The sequence below is a fragment of the Sinocyclocheilus grahami genome, unplaced genomic scaffold, assembly GCF_001515645.1.
Source record: "Sinocyclocheilus grahami isolate Dianchi unplaced genomic scaffold, SAMN03320097.WGS_v1.1 scaffold302.1, whole genome shotgun sequence".
Lineage (NCBI taxonomy): Eukaryota > Metazoa > Chordata > Actinopteri > Cypriniformes > Cyprinidae > Sinocyclocheilus > Sinocyclocheilus grahami.
In genome coordinates this window covers 258,448-275,335 of record NW_015505481.1, presented here as the reverse complement: position 1 = coordinate 275,335, position 16,888 = coordinate 258,448, and positions in this window count along the sequence as shown.

The following is a 16,888-nucleotide window of genomic DNA, read 5'->3' as shown; positions in this document are numbered from 1 at the left end:
TTTTATTTAAAAAAAGAAGCAAAACTTTGTCATATCAGGTGTCAGGATATGAAATCAATTGTGTTGCATTTCCATTGCATGCACAGTGTTATTTTATATATCATTTTACATTGTTTAAATTGTTTTGTTATTTTCATATTATTTTAATATAACTTTTTAAAGTGTATTTTTTTGCTATTCTTTATTATATTTCAATTTTTTTTATAAAAAGCAAAATTCTGTAATATCAGAATTTGTAAACAATTGTGGTGCATTTTATTTGATTTCATTTTACATTATTTTATCCATTTATTATTATTTATTTATTAAAAAAATATTTAGTACTTTTTTGTAAATAAAAAAATCCATTGCACACACAATGTTATTTTATTTTTATCACCATTATTATTTGTATTTATTATCAATATTTGTAATTTTATTCATATTATTTATTATTTGTTTTATTTGTATTTTACATAAGCAAAAACATGTAATACTGGGTGTCAGGATTTGAAGTCAGTTAGATGTGGTGCATTTCCATTGCACGTGCAACGGTTTATTTTAGACGTAAAACAGAAGAGCAAGAGATTGAGAAACAGAGAGAGAGAGAGAGAGAGAGCGAGAAAGTAGAGCAAGAGAGGATCTTCCTTCATTTCCTTTTGATGTGATGATTTTTCCTGAAGCTAATGGCTGAGTAATTACACCAATCAGTTTCCAGTGTTCTTGCTGTCGTAGCATTGAGTGAGACAATGTTGGGGTGTCGTAAATGTTTACTAATTGTGCACATGAATTTGTCGGTAAAGGGAGGCATTCAGGAAGAGGGTTTATGCAGTTATGGGAAAGATCAAATACGCTTGCTTGCAATGTACCAACCTGACAGCATCCTAGTTCGTCTATCTTAGCCATTGTTTGGACTTTGACATTTCATTCTTGCAGGACTGCTTAGGGCTCTAGTGTGCTGCATCATGACATTGCCTTTTGGTAAAGATCGAAAAGTCAACAGAAAGAAAAGAGACAGGTGACTGAGTGCATGTGACGCATTGAAAGTTGTGTTAGGCTGTCGGCGTCTGATTTTCTCTCTTTCTGGCAGAGTGCCTGGGTTACCCAACACTCTTGGCCAAATTAACAGATGTCTGATGATGATTGGTGGTGTGGGCAGAGCCTAATGATGGGCATTTCTCTTTAGTAAAGCGCACATGGGCTTTGTTCCAAAATGTAGTGAGCTACCTATGGAGGCATTATAGTTGCTGCCAGCTGCTACTAAATAATCCTGCCTTAACATATCAAGTTTTTAAAAAATTCTTAGGGAACGTCACATTTGTCCTTCACAATGAAGGCAATTCCAGAATTCAGAGCGGTGAGCTCAGTAAAGATCTGTATGGCCTGTATGTAAGTACACAGACCTATTTATATTTCATTCAATACTATTCAATACTACAAAGAAGTAGGCCTATTGATAAAATACTAAAACAGTTCAGTGCAGTGTTGTCATTGACTAACTGAAATAAATATAAATGACAGCTAAATAGAAACTTAAAACAAAAACTATTAAAGATGACAAAAGCACATAACAAAATCACTAAAATCAAAATCAAAATATAAACAATAAATATAATAACAGCTCGTTTGAAATAGTAATACTATCGTAGTAAGCAACATAATACAAAACTAAATGTTTAGGCACATAAACATAGACCTAGGCTATATATTTTATTTAATACTTAGGGTTAATGAATTTATTTTAAAAATGATATTTTACCCAATAACTAATTTGATCCTGTCTGAACCTATGTATTTTAAATTGAATCAAAGTTCACAGTACTTTTTTCTTCCCTTAACCACCCAGTGCTACTTAATACAATTTTACCTATAAAAAAAAAAAGCAGCTCCAAAAACAAGTTTGAAATATGACACAAATTTTGAAGAACAGCAAAATGTGACAGTTTTTTGAAGTAAAGTTAACCACAGATCTAAATGTGCTTATAATCCAAAAAGCGTCATTCTAAAAACCCATAGAAAATGCAGTTAGCCCTTTTAGCCCCAAAACAAAGGTTGGTATACATTGTGAGATTCGTCAGTATGTGATAGCGACACCCAGTGTTCAGATTATGAATTTCATGTCATTTCTTAATAGCAATACCTCAGATTCCTTTCTGTTTTTAAGTTAAGTCATAATTACAAACCACATCAGGATAGGCGGTAATCCACAAATGTACATGTTTGGACACCCCTGCCTTATCGAGGACTTTTGCAACTGACTGCATTCCACTTTTTCAGCTTTGTCCTCTAGATGGCTCTCCAATCTCCATCTATGGACAAGACCCAGTGAAGCTCAGTGGGATGTAGTGTGAGCAGTTCTTTCTATAATCAGAGTGACTGTTTGCACTCGGGTGTAAATAGCACTCGCTGCACAGCAGATTTATTTGCGCTTCAATAGTTTCGTTGATTGAGAAGAAAAAACTACAACAAAATGCAAGTTTGATGTCAGATAGTCATGCATGTGCTTCGATATTTTGCACAGTAGTGCTTATGTGTCAGAGTGGGCTTGGTTTTATTTTATTATAAATTGTTAATTGTGTTTATCTAAAATTGAAAAAAAAAAAATATATATATATATAAATTGTGTGTGTGTGTGTGTGTGTGTGTGTATATATATATATATATATATATATATATAAAACCAAAAATGCTCAATGATAAGTATGTTGTTGAGCTATTAACAGAGCTCTCTCAGACCCCAAACAAACTTCAAGATGATGCAATTAAATTTTGTGAGTGTTTTGTCTGAAAATCAATTAGGTATCACAGGAGAATATTTCCATCTTGCATCAGTCGAGTCAGTGGCCTGTTTCCTTCTCGGGCAGGATGTTGTTGTGCTGTGCTGTGTGCGTGCCTGCTGTTGCTCCGCTGGAGTTAATTATCTGCATTAATGAGAGCAGCTCAATCATTTATCATCGTCTCATTCACTCTGCAGATGCCTGACTAGAGCTGCACTGCCCCTATCAATACCCTGAGATGTGTGTGTGTGTGTGTGTGTGTGATACCTCTGAACGATTTTGTTGTGCATTGCACTCATGCAGTGTTGATTTCCATATGATTCTCCATTCAGCATTCATATTCAGAATACATTTAAATGTAAAATATACATAGTACGCTCATGCATACTTTTATGTATTCAGTTTCCATGCACCACAGGTTTTATTTATTTTGAACCTGTTATTTTCATCCGTCCAGGGCGAGATGAAGGCCTCTTTGACTCTTGGTTGAATCACATTTCTCATATATCATCTGCTGTCCAGTCTGCCGGTGGCTATATACAGTGGGGAAAAAAAGTATTTAGTCAGCCACCAATTGTGCAAGTTCTCCCACTTAAAAAGATGAGAGAGGCCTGCAATTTTCATCATAGGTATACCTCAACTATGAGAGACAAAATGAGAAAAAAAAAATCCAGAAAATCACATTGTAGGATTTTTTAAGAATTTATTTGCAAATTATGGTGGAAAATAAGTATTTGGTCAATAACAAAATTTTCTCTCAATACTTTGTTATATACCCTTTGTTGGCAATGACAGAGGTCAAACGTTTTCTGTAAGTCTTCACAAGGTTTTCACACACTGTTGCTGGTATTTTGGCCCATTCCTCCATGCAGATCTCCTCTAGAGCAGTAATGTTTTGGGGCTCTGTCTCCGTGTCGTCCCGTATGGTGAAAGTGCTGATATGGGACATTGGATGGACACGTCGGTGCTAAGGCTAATAGTATAATCAGATACTTAGGAATTCATTTTCTCCTCGGCTGCACTCTGTGTGAGGTGAGGATGCAAAGGGGAGTCGAGAGAGATGTGTGGGTTAACCTCTGCCCCGTTAGCCCACAGTAACTCCCCCACTCAGCATTAAACTAAAACATGTAGCACAGCCCTCTGCGAAAAGTCAAAGGTCGAGAGCGAAGCATTCATTTAATGCTCATAGGGATGAGGAAGCTTTCTTTACTGTACATAGCACCACAAGACATATATTACTTGATGTAACAAACGATCCAGGAAAAGATCCTTGAATGCCATTCTGTTTATACACACAGATGCTTAGTGTGTCGTGCATAATGTGATATTTTAAGTCAGGTTTTTATTCTGCAGAATGTCAGAAATTTTGGCTCACTTTTGCATAAAAATATGCTAAATTATTTTAAACAAAGCCTATTTTTTGCTTAATACATGCATTTTACACATACACACACATAAATATTATTTGCATATTATTTGTGTGTGTGTATATATATATATATATATATATATATATATATATATATACACACACACTGTGTGTGTGTATATATATGTAAGGAATAATCAACGATTTGCCGTGCATTAAAGGTTTTTAAATGCAGGACGTGGAGGCCAAGAACCACCGAGAAGTGGAATGTGGTTGTCTCCGCGAAGTGCATTTTAAAATCCTTTAATGCACGGCAAACCGTTGATTATTCCGCTTATTCCCATGGTCATTTGCCAAGTTATAGACAACTTAAAACTAGTATTGCTCTTTGCAGTGCAATATTTGACCGGAAGGGTAAAAATGACAGTTATTTTCATCAGTTACGGCTCGTTAGCTCTAGCTTTCTGCCCGCTTCAAATCAGAGACAGAGATGAAATAGTGCGGTAAGAGCACATTTATTTGAATGAATTATAGCATTTATTTCAATTAATTATAGATTGATCGAGAGAGAGAGAGAGATGACAGTTGTGTGTGCTTTACCTGCGTCTGCGCATCTCTCTACAAACAATTAAAGGGGTCATATGATGCGATTTAAATTTATCCTTTCTCTTTGGAGTGTTACAAGCTCTTGGTGCATAAAGAAGATCTGTAAAGTTGCAAAGACTAAAGTCTCAAATCCAAAGAGATATACTTTATAAAAGTTAAGAGTCAACCACGCCTACCTAAAACGGCTCGTTCTAACACGCCCCCACATGTCTACGTCACGATGTGGGAAGATTTGCATAACGCCGCCCAAATGTTCACGCAAAGAAAGAAGGCGTAACTTTTATTATTCTCGCTGTAGTATTGTTGTTGCCGCCACCGCCACCATGTCGTGAAGGCGCTGTGTGCTTCGAAGTGAAAGCGAAACTACTTTGTTTGGTCTTCCAAAAGAGGATGATATCTGCTTCGTCATGCCTAGAGCTGATCCGTTCTGGTTGCTGAGGAAATATATCAACTTTGCGCTGTGGATCGCCGGATCGGCTTTCACCGTGGACGAAACGGAGTCCAGCCCGGAGTCGTCACATGTCCTTCCCTGATGCTCCTTCATCGAAATCGCCAGCCGCACCGTTCTCAAGCCCACCTGCCTTTGCTCACTCAAACCCTCCGGCCGTTCCTCACTCTAGCCCCCGGCCTTTGCTCACTCTAGCCCTCCGGCCGTTCCTCACTTTAGCCCCCAGCCTCTGCTCACTCTAGCCCTCCGGCCGTTCCTCATTCTAGCCCCCGGCCTCTGCTCACTCTAGACCACCGTGTGTGACGCTGTTTCATTGTGAAAGCTAAACTACTTTGTTTGGTCTTCTAAAAATGGACATGTCTAGAAATCAGTGGGTAAGTTCTACTTACAACACTGTTCCAGAACATTTCAACCAACCAAATATTCAGATGTGTGCAGCACATTTTATGGAGGACCGTTTCCTGATCCTGGGAGAGTAGACTACAATGCTGGCTGTTCTGACTCACGGACTGTAAGTTTTTTTTATTTAAAGAGTTTTTATATTTTATATATTTAAAGCAAGTTTTTTGGGCAGTGTAGAGTAGGGCTTGTTGTTTGTCATTTCTCCGATCACAAATGCAGACATGGTTTTATGTTTATGCGGCACGATGCAACGCAACGCGTAAAAAGGCAGTATAAGTCATTATAATCCATAATTATGTCCCCACTGGATGCAACGAATGCCTCGTTTATAATGGGTTTTAATGTTTTTGAATCATCGCTCTGGCCTGACAGGGCATCATCACAGTATAGTGAGGGGCGTAACATTTCCGTCACATGCTTGAGGTATTCAGCCAATCACAACGCACTGGATAGCTGGCCAATCACAGCACACCTCGCTTTTTCAGACCGATGAGCTTTGTAAAAATCGACGTGTTTCAGAAAGGCGGGGCATAGAGGAGAAACAATAATGTACAGTATGTGGAAAAAAATGTGTTTTTTGAACCTTAAACCGCATAAACACATTTCATTACACCAAATACACAAAATAATGTTCTTTTTAGCAGCATCATATGACCCCTTTAAATTACTTAAAAACAGCAATTTTACCACCTCGCTGTTGAGGAATATAATGTAGCGATCTAGTATCTAGGCTATTTTATTAATAAAAATCGCGGGGAAGCGTTGACAACAAGTTTATGTGTGTCTCTCTGTGTGTGTGTGTGTGTGTGTGTGTGTGTGTGTGTGTGTGCACCACTTAAAGCAGCGCATTAATATGGAACGGTGATTAAACTGACTTGGAACTACCTGTGCGTTAAAAGGTTTTACCTGCCAGCCAATCAGAATCCAGTATTCAGACAGACCATGGAATAAATATATTGATTTCATATTTCTACTACTGTACTATTATTTTCATTTTTTTATAACGTTTTTCTTTAAAATGGAGAAATATATTTTTTATAAAGAAAACTAAACCTATTTTTGGCTCAGTGTATGCATATTTTCATGACAATTAAGCATTATTTCAATAAGTTCATGCTTAACTAATGCATATTATGTATGCATGTGTATACTGTATGTGTTTGATTATATATGTATGTGCTAATTTGTCATATAAATAATATCAAAATATAAAAAATGTAATGGTCTTAAAATATTATACTTTTTTGTTTTATTTCTATCTTTGTATTATTATTACTGTCAATTTTATTTTATTTTTATTTTATTTATTTATTTTGAATAATGACATGTTTTGTGAGATGTTCTCATTGGTTAATGAATGGCATTTTGCTTTTGCGTGTTGTGCTAGGGTGCGACCCCACAGACTGATCCTAAACCAGCTTATTCTGCCAGCACAGGCCCCTCCACCTCCCAGAGCCACTCATGTCTGTGCCGCCAACCTTCTCCCTCCCCCTCCAGTGTTATCTTCCTCTCCTGTTTACCACTGGCTCACTAATGGAAAAAAATTGCAGCAATATGCAAAAAAGCCGCTAACGCAAATGCAGGTTGCCCAGGCAACAAGGAGGTTATATTCCTGGGCGCTCATGGAAATCAGTGTAGCGCGCCTAGCTCTCGCATCCTGCTGAAAATTAGATAGGAGAGAATACAAAAAAAGAGACGTGGAAGGAGTGAGAGTAGGAAGGGTCCCAGGGGCCAATTCTACTACAAGCCATATTTAGTTTTCATCAGCGGCCCTGGCAGATGTGCTGGCTCTCAGTACTTTATATGTGTTTCTGTGGAAATAGAAGAAGAAACACAGCAACAAATATAACTTCACTGTCAGACATAAAGTGATGCTGTTATATTGCATATTTTAAATAAAGTCTCCATATTCACATGTAGCTACTTCAATTTTTCAGTATTAATATTCAATTTTGGAAAATTGCTATATGTACTAACAGTATGAGGTGAATTTGATTGCAGCAATTTGTGGGTTTAACCTGCTCAGCTTTGAATGTAATATAAAAAATCCAGTCTCCATATGTAATCTTGTTTCGTTGGCAGGATATGGAATATGCCATCAGACATATGCGGGAAACACAGTGGACCACGAGTATGTCATTGAAAAATCTAGTCAAGTAAAGTCGTGGAAGGTAGTGAATGAGGAAGAAAGATAAATTAAAATGAGAAATGTCAAGATGTCCATTTCTTCAACATTAAGAGATAAGGATTTCTCCTCCAGATATTCTTGAAATGTCCTTTCATGTGTATTTTTTTTTAGCTACGTTCTCCTGGCACAGCTCCAGAAAGGTTAATATTCAACAAGCTTTCTGATTTAAAAATATAAAAATTATGTTTTAAATTCCACTATTGAAACTAAATACTACAACCTTTAGCTATATGTCAGATCCAGTGTAATAATATCTCCAAAATAATAACAATGTATCTTAATATTTGCACCTATTTAGAGAAATGTGCAATTACACCCACTGAAAAGCAGTTCAAGGCGAAAGCATCTAGTGAAAGAAAATTATATTTAGAATGATTATTCTCCTCTATGGTAGAGAGCTTTCATTTAGTTTCATTTATTACTCTTTGAGCAATTCAATATTTCATTACTTTTACTGTATGTATGAGCCTTTAGCTTTCATCGCTTCTTATTTAGTTATATTTACATTTTCATACAATCTAAAGTATTTAATTTTTTATATTCATTGTCCGTATTCATGTGCTCGTGGCGTTAATATCCTTAATATCTTTGAGAACAGCCACTTTAACTAATGTAACCCTGCTCTTTATATCAAAATATTATTTTGGATTAACTCAATATTTGATTTTCCTTTTTCTTACAGCTTAATCGAACCTTAAATAAAATTTCCAATTGGCTCTGAACAGCTCAGCTCAGCTCTTTTTCTCAGCTGGAGTTTTCCTGCGGGAAAGGGGAGATTGCTAAACTTCAATCTGCTTTCCTCTTGTTATTAAACAATAAAGGGAAACACCATTGCCTGTAGAAGTGCAGTGTTTATTAAAGGGGAATGAAGGAATATGGGCTGTGAATATGTTGCTTTATTTCTGTCTTGACTCCCTCCATTTATTTGTTGTTTTACCTTCTTTCCCTTTATAGTGCACTGTTTTATGTTGGATTTCTGTTAACATGTTAGGGTAGTGACATTTTCTCTTCCTGAAACATCATGCTTTAATTAGCGGCTGATGTGAGCTGAGCTGCACGACTGAAATCTATTAATTAACTGAATATTTATATCTCTGTTGACCACAGGAAAGATAGAAGCTGGCAGACACTGTAAACAAAGACATGGGAGGGAAAGTGCATTGCGAGCAGAGGGGAATCTAAACAGGTGATCTTAAACTGCGGGAGGTTCATAACTATCACTCTTCCACAGCTTTGACATTTCTAATTATGTATTTCGTATTTCTGGGCTGTTGTTCTTGTACTTCCACCCCTCTCCCACTCATGACTTCTTTTTCCCTCTCGGTTTGTCATTTCCACAGTACTATTTTAGATGTTTGCAATGTACTGAATACATTTGAATTGTCAAAAATGGCAGTCTATAAAAATACTGGCAGATGCAGAGACTTCATAATTTTTTTTGAATATCAGTTTTTCATTCTCTTCTGTCTTCATTGCCCTCTTCCTGGTCTTGGATCTTGTTGTTCCCTTTCCTAATCTCTTTCCTGTTTGTCTCGTGATTACTGTATTGTGATCAGGATAGCAGTGATGATGCTTGACCAAGCACATCAATCTAACACAGGGCTGTAATTGGGTTTATTTTCCTTGAATGGCCTAATCTTTCCTTTCTGACATGTATTTAGAGCTCTTTTTATGCTTTTCAAAACATAAACACACTATTCATGCTCATGTAAATGTGTCTTACATTTGATCCCTATGTACTGTATATATTTGAGTATGTGTAATATACTGTATATATATATATATATATATATACACATACACCAGTTTAACACATTAACTTAATGCGATTAAAATATTTTAACGCAATTAATGCACTGGCCCCGCCCCCAGACCTGTACATCATCTTACAGTCCATACAGTTGACTCCATGTAGTGTTCCGTATGGTGTTTGATTGCTCGGTTATCACTATGCATGTCTAGAGAGAGAAGCATTTGATTAAAAAGGTCTGTCTCTGTTGGAGAAACTTGTTCTGTTCTGTGATAAGAAAGTTAGTTACGTGCTGAGATCTGAAGTAAACAAATGAGCACAGAGTTGCCAAAAAGAACTATCTGTTTCCTGGTCTTTTGTACACCACATTTTGGCGACGAGGATGGCTGATTGCTCTTTACCCCCACCACCGCCTTTCCTCGCACTCCCTGGCGAGCCTCCCGTTCCGTGTCCCACTGGCTGCAATCTTTCGAAACCTATCTCGTCGCAGCGCCTTACTGATGTCAGCGCGCTCAGAAAAAAGGTGCTGCTGCAACACTGTCTGGGTGCGGAAGGACAAAGAGTGCTCGCGACGATCAACGCTGACAATGACGCGAATCTGTTGAATGAGCATTTCGCCGCCCCACAGAGCATTTTGCTGCGCCGGTTCATATTTCGCCGACGCCACCAGCTTTCCGGTGAGTCAGTTCATCAGTACGTCACTAACCTAAGAGGACTGGCCAACTCCTGTAAATTTGGGGTGCTGCGCGACGAAATGATTCGTGATCAACTAATTGAACACACAAATAATGAGAAAATTCGGGAAGTTCTATTATTGGAATCTGACGATCTATCACTGTCTAGAGCAATAGCCATAGCATATCAAGTCGAAAGTGCAGCAGAATGTGCAGCCACATTAGCAAACCAAACTAAGCCCACACCCAGCCAACTAGCACACATGGATGCACCCCCACCCATGGACCAGTCACCAGGCAGGGGCACAGAATCAGCTGCTGATACTCCTGATTCTGTAATGTATCTCACACGTCAACAGCGCATGCAACCACAAAACAGCAGTGCTGTGGTAACTGTGGATCTCACTCTCATAACACCAGAGCTCATAACTGCCCAGCCCGGGGCCAAACATGCCACAACTGCGGGGGAAAAAAATATTTTGCTAATGTCTGTCGATCAGCCCCCACCAGATCAGAAATACACACAGCCCACTCTACACCCACCATTCATAATGTGACATAAGGACTGGCGACATTCAAATCATGTACTGTAACTCTAAATAATGTGTGCGTCCCTTTGTTCTTAGACACAGGAGCTAGTGTATCTCTTCTGAATGCCGACACGTGCAGTTTTTTAACTCGCTTTCCTTGGGTGCACCCTCTACTGCCCTGTGTGGGTATGGCAACTCCAAAATAGAAATACTGGGCTCACTTGAAATGACTGTTTGTTTGGGGGGGGGGCTGCTATTCTGGCTGTGACTACAACCTGCCAGCAACAGTGGCCAGCACTGTTCGAAGGGCTGGGCTGCCTCACCACATTCAACCATCAACCTCTCCTCAATCCCATTGTCACCCCTGTTATTCAACCATTACGCCGCATTCCCCTGGCCCTTCGTGATGGGGTGACAGCTAAACTGTGCAGCGGCTACAAGACGCAGGCATCATTGAGCCTGTGGACACTTCACCTTGTGTGTGGGTATGGCAACTCCAAAATAGAAATACTGGGCTCACTTGAAATGACTGTTTGTTTGGGGGGGGGGCTGCTATTCTGGCTGTGACTACAACCTGCCAGCAACAGTGGCCAGCACTGTTCGAAGGGCTGGGCTGCCTCACCACATTCAACCATCAACCTCTCCTCAATCCCATTGTCACCCCTGTTATTCAACCATTACGCCGCATTCCCCTGGCCCTTCGTGATGGGGTGACAGCTAAACTGTGCAGCGGCTACAAGACGCAGGCATCATTGAGCCTGTGGACACTTCACCTTGGGTTTCAAATCTGGTGGTGGCTACAAAAAAATCAGGTGCCCTACGTATCTGTGTGGATTTGCGGCGTATAAACAAGGCAGTAATTCCTGACAAGTATCCACGGGGGTCTTTCGCTATACCAGGATGCCGTTTGGCCTTAGCTCCGCCCCTTTCTGCTTCCAGAAAATAATGACTTCTGTGTTAGCTGGCATACCAGGTGTGGTTATTTATCTGGATGATGTGGTTGTGCATGGGGCAACTAGACAGATCCATGACGAGCGCCTAAATAAGGTGTTTGATGCACTAGCCAAGCAGCACTTGACCCTCAATGGTGACAAATGTCTCTTTGATGTGCCAACCATTGACTTTGTGGGATTTGTCGGCAGAGGGCATTCATCCATTTCATTCCAATGTGGAGGCTATTCAGTCCATCCCCGAACCAACTTCGCCAGCACAAGTAGCTTCCTTTCTGGGAATGACAGGCTATTATTTGAAGTTTCTTCCCCAGTATTCAGCCACTACAGCCCCTCTGCGGCAATTATTGCGGAAAGATGAACCCTGGGTATGGACTCAAGCGTGTACGGAGGCTGTGCTTACCCTTAAGGCTCAGCTTACATTGCCACCAGTGCTAGCGCATTTTAGCACCTCTTGTGACACTCTGGTCACCTGCGACGCATCTGCCACAGCAATCGGTGCTGTGCTTTCTCAAGTACAGAATGGTGTCGAAAAGCCCATAGCCTTTGCCTCTCGTGCCCTTAATCCAACGGAGCAATGGTATTCAGTGGGGGAGCGAGAAGCACTAGCATGTGTCTGGGCATGTGAAAGATGGCACCTGTACCTATATGGTCGCCATTTCACCCTGAGGACGGACCATCATGCCCTGGTGACATCGGGAACGGGCCACAAACCAGTGAGACTGCATCGCTGGTACGATCATCTTCGGCAGTATAATTACAGTCTGCAATTTACCCCAGGCCGTGACAATGTGGTAGCCAACCTTTTGTCTCGCTCCATTCCTGCTGAAAATATATCCACGGGTAGTAGTGATGTTGAAACAGACATTATTCAGATGCTACACATTCCCCTGCAGGATGTAGTGTCATTACAGGAGCTCAAACCAGCCTCCGACCAGGACCCTATCCTCTCAAAGCTCCGCACTTACATCCGGGGTGGCTGGCCATCAAATGTATCTGGAGAACTAGCTGCTTTTTCCCCAGTCAAAGATGAGCTGTCCTGTTGGAATGATGTCTGCGTCGCTCGTGGGCTTTGCACTGTGGTCCCAGGGTCCATTCGTGCACGCGTGTTAGCAAATGGCTAACAGTGCTACCGAGACCGAGTGTGGTGGCCAGGAATAGATAGCAAGATTGAAGCACTGGTCAAGGACTGTTCAGCCTGCCTCGTGAGTGGTAAGACAGGCCACTCACCTCCACCACCACTCCGGCCCTTAGCCTAGCCCTCTGGAACCTGGCAGCACTTACAGCTGGATATCTGCGGTGAGATTCACGGGGTTCCCCACAATCAGCGCTACCTAGTTGTGGTTTATGACTTACACTCCAAATGGCCTGAATTGACTGCTACGGGTTCTGTCACCTCCCAGGTCATTGTGTATTTTTTGGACTCTGTTTTCATGCTGGGACCTTCCACAGATAATCACAACAGACAATGGCCCTCAGTTTATCTCAGGCGACTTCAAATCCTACCTAGAGAGTAAGGGTATTCAACACATCCGCACAGCCCTTTATCACCCCCAGGCTAACGGTGGCGTGGAGCGGTTTCATCAGTCCCTTAAAAATAGTCTCAGAGCACACCTGGCCCAAGGGTGTCCTTTCAATCAAGCCGTTCACCTCACCCTGCTGTACTATAGGGCCTCTCATCATTGCACCACGGGTGTTTCCCCTGCTTTTCTCATGGAACTCAATTTGCCTCTTGATCGGCTCTGCCCACCTGTGCCCCTGAAGCCTCCCCCAGGAGTTAAAGCTTCTGTCTCTTGCCAACAGCGCCGGATGAAAATACAGTTCGACAAACATAAGCATGCCAAAGTGCCAGACATTGCCGTAAATGACTGGGTTAGGGTCCGTAGGCCTCCCAGGGGAAACAAACTGGCCTAATTCTGGTCCTCACCTCTGAGAATTACCTGCCGGCTTGGCCCGGCATCTTACCTTTTGAACGTAAGGTTATCACTATGCATGTCTAGAGAGAGAAGTGTTCGATTAAAAAGGTCTGTTTGTTGGAGAAACTTGTTCTGTTCTGTGATAAGAAAGTTAGTCAAGTGCTGAGATCTGAAGTAAACAAATGAGCACAGAGTTTCCAAAAATCTGTTTCCTGGTCTTTTGTACACCACAGAACTAATATAAAAATAGATTAACTAATAAAAAATTGTTTTAGTTAAAAATAACTGAATGTTGATGCTGTAATAACAAATATTTATCGGGAACAATAAATGCTGGGATTTCATAAATTTAATGGAGAAAAAAGTTACTAGTAATGTGCCTAACAACACACCACACACTCAAACTGACAGTACAGCATTAAAATTAAATTCTTGACTCAATTCTTATGCTGCTAACAGTGTCTGATCCAAAACAAAAGGATGACTTCTAAAACGGATCAGAGGCATTATTGAATTATTCATCTCACCTAACGAAGAATTAAACTAATCTATCTGGCAGTGACACACGCAGTTTTCTGTGACGATGCAGACGGGTGCCAAACAGCATGTGGCAGTGACGGGTTAGCATGGGTCGCTAATAATAAATGAAATGCTCAGTTAACAGCAGCTTGATAGCCAGTGAAAGCCAGCAAACCATTTTAGGCTGGTTAAAGCTGTTTAATCTTAGCAGGAGAGGTAAAGGCAGACATCCAAAGATATGTTAAAGTCCCCATTAAATCAAAATTAAAGTTTTTTAGGTGTTAGTATCAATATGTTAGTTTTAAGTTTGTCTATAAGGCAGTGTGCACCAAAAGTGACAAAATTCGCATTTAGAAGATATAAGCATTCAAAGCTTGCAGTTCGTCATTTCCGCCAAAACGGCTCAACGATTTTTTTTGACGTCACATCGTACTTCAGCTTCTCATCAAACTTTCTGTCCAATCAAATGCTCTCTAGAATCCGAAGCGCCCTCCCCCTACACTATAAAATAGACGCTGAAGCCGCGGCTGAAATCGGTCACTTGTCCACAGAATTAGCATTTTCTGTACAGTGAATGGCACGTAGTGCACTATATAGGGGACAGGGAACGATTCAAACAGTGTAAATATGCTTTCCATTGAGGAAAAAAAGAAGTCTGGTTTCCATGCTAACCACCGCACCGCACACACAGTCTGCTCCGGTCCAGAGACACGATAGCATGGAGCAGATCACATGTGCGAGTCGGCACAGACCACAAAATGTATCGGAGCTATTTGAATTCTACACAGAATGCTATATTTTATAGCAATATGTATGAGATTGTGGCTGGCATACCCTGTCAAATGCGGCTTTACGGAGCTCAACAGTTCTGAACGGCTCTAGCCCAAGCTGTGTTATAAACTAACACTATTGGCTATTTTAAATATCAAGCAGCTGTAGCGTCTGGAACACTCCAACACACAATATATATTTTGTTAGCTAGATTTCACAAATACTTTGTAACACCCCAGGACGCCGAACAAGACCCTGGTTTCATGGTAACCCGATACATTTACAACCTTGTGGAATGCGAGCCGGCTCTCATTCTGCTTTCTCCAGAAACAAGGGGTACAAATGCACACGAGAAATGGACTGTTCTACTAATTAATTCATAGGAAAACCTTCTTTCCGCCCCTTTCTGCTTCCAGAAAATAATGACTTCTGTGTTAGCTGGCATACCAGGTGTGGTTATTTATTTGGATGATGTGGTTGTGCATGGGGCAACTAGACAGATCCATGACGAGCGCCTAAATAAGGTGTTTGATGCACTAGCTAAGCAGCACTTGACCCTCAATGGTGACAAATGTCTCTTTGATGTGCCAACCATTGACTTTGTGGGATTTGTCGGCAGAGGGCATTCATCCACTTCATTCCAATGTGGAGGCTATTCAGTCCATCCCCGAACCAACTTCGCCAGCACAAGTAGCTTCCTTTCTGGGAATGACAGGCTATTATTTGAAGTTTCTTCCCCAGTATTCAGCCACTACAGCCCCTCTGCGGCAATTATTGCGGAAAGATGAACCCTGGGTATGGACTCAAGCGTGTACGGAGGCTGTGCTTACCCTTAAGGCTCAGCTTACATTGCCACCAGTGCTAGCGCATTTTAGCACCTCTTGTGACACTCTGGTCACCTGCGACGCATCTGCCACAGCAATCGGTACTTTCTCAAGTACAGAATAGTGTCAAAAAGCCCATAGCCTTTGCCTTTCGTGTCCTTAACCCAATGGAGCAACGGTATTCAGTGGGGGAGCAAGAAGCGCTAGCATGTGTCTGGGCATGTGAAAGATGGCACCTGTACCTATATGGTCGCCATTTCACCCTGAGGATGTACCATCATGCCCTGGTGACATTGCATCGGGAATGGGCCACAAACCACTGAAACTGCATCGCTGGTACGATCGTCTTCGGCAGTATAATTACAGTCTGCAATTTACCCCAGGCCGTAACAATGTGGTAGCCGACCTTTTGTCCTGCTCCATTCCTGCTGAAAATACATCCATGGGTAGAAGTGATGTTGAAACTGCCATTATTCAGATGCTACACATTCCCCTGCAGGATGTAGTGTCATTACAGGAGCTCAAAACAGCCTCCGACCAGGACCCTCTCCTCTCACAGCTCCGCACTTACATCCGGGGTGGCTGGCCATCAAATGTATCTGGAGAACTAGCTGCTTTTTCCCCAGTCAAAGATGAGCTGTCCTGTTGGAATGATGTCTGCGTGGCTCGTGGACTTTGCACTGTGCACTTAGCAATGGCACACGAGGGTCACCTGGGCATAGTGAAGCTCAAACAGCGCTGCCGAGACCAGGTGTGGTGGCCAGGAATAGATAGGGAGATTGAAGCACTGGTCAAGGACTGTTCAGCCTGACTTGTGAGTGGTAAGACAGGCCACTCACCTCCACCACCCCTCCGGCCCTTAGCCTGGCCCTCTCGACCCTGGCAGCACTTACAGCTGGATATTTGCAGTGAGATTCATGGGGTTCCCCACAATCAGCGCTACCTAGTTGTGGTTTATGACTTACACTCCAAATGGCCTGAATTGACTGCTACGGGTTCTGTCACCTCCCAGGTCATTGTTGTGATTATCTATGGAAGGCCCCAGTGTGAAAACGGAGAGTCCAAAAAATCTACAGACAATGGCCCTCAGTTTAGTCAGGCGACTTCAAATCCTACCTGGAGAGTAAGGGTATTCAACACATCCGCACAGCCCTTTATCACCCCCAGGCTAACAGTGGTGTGGAG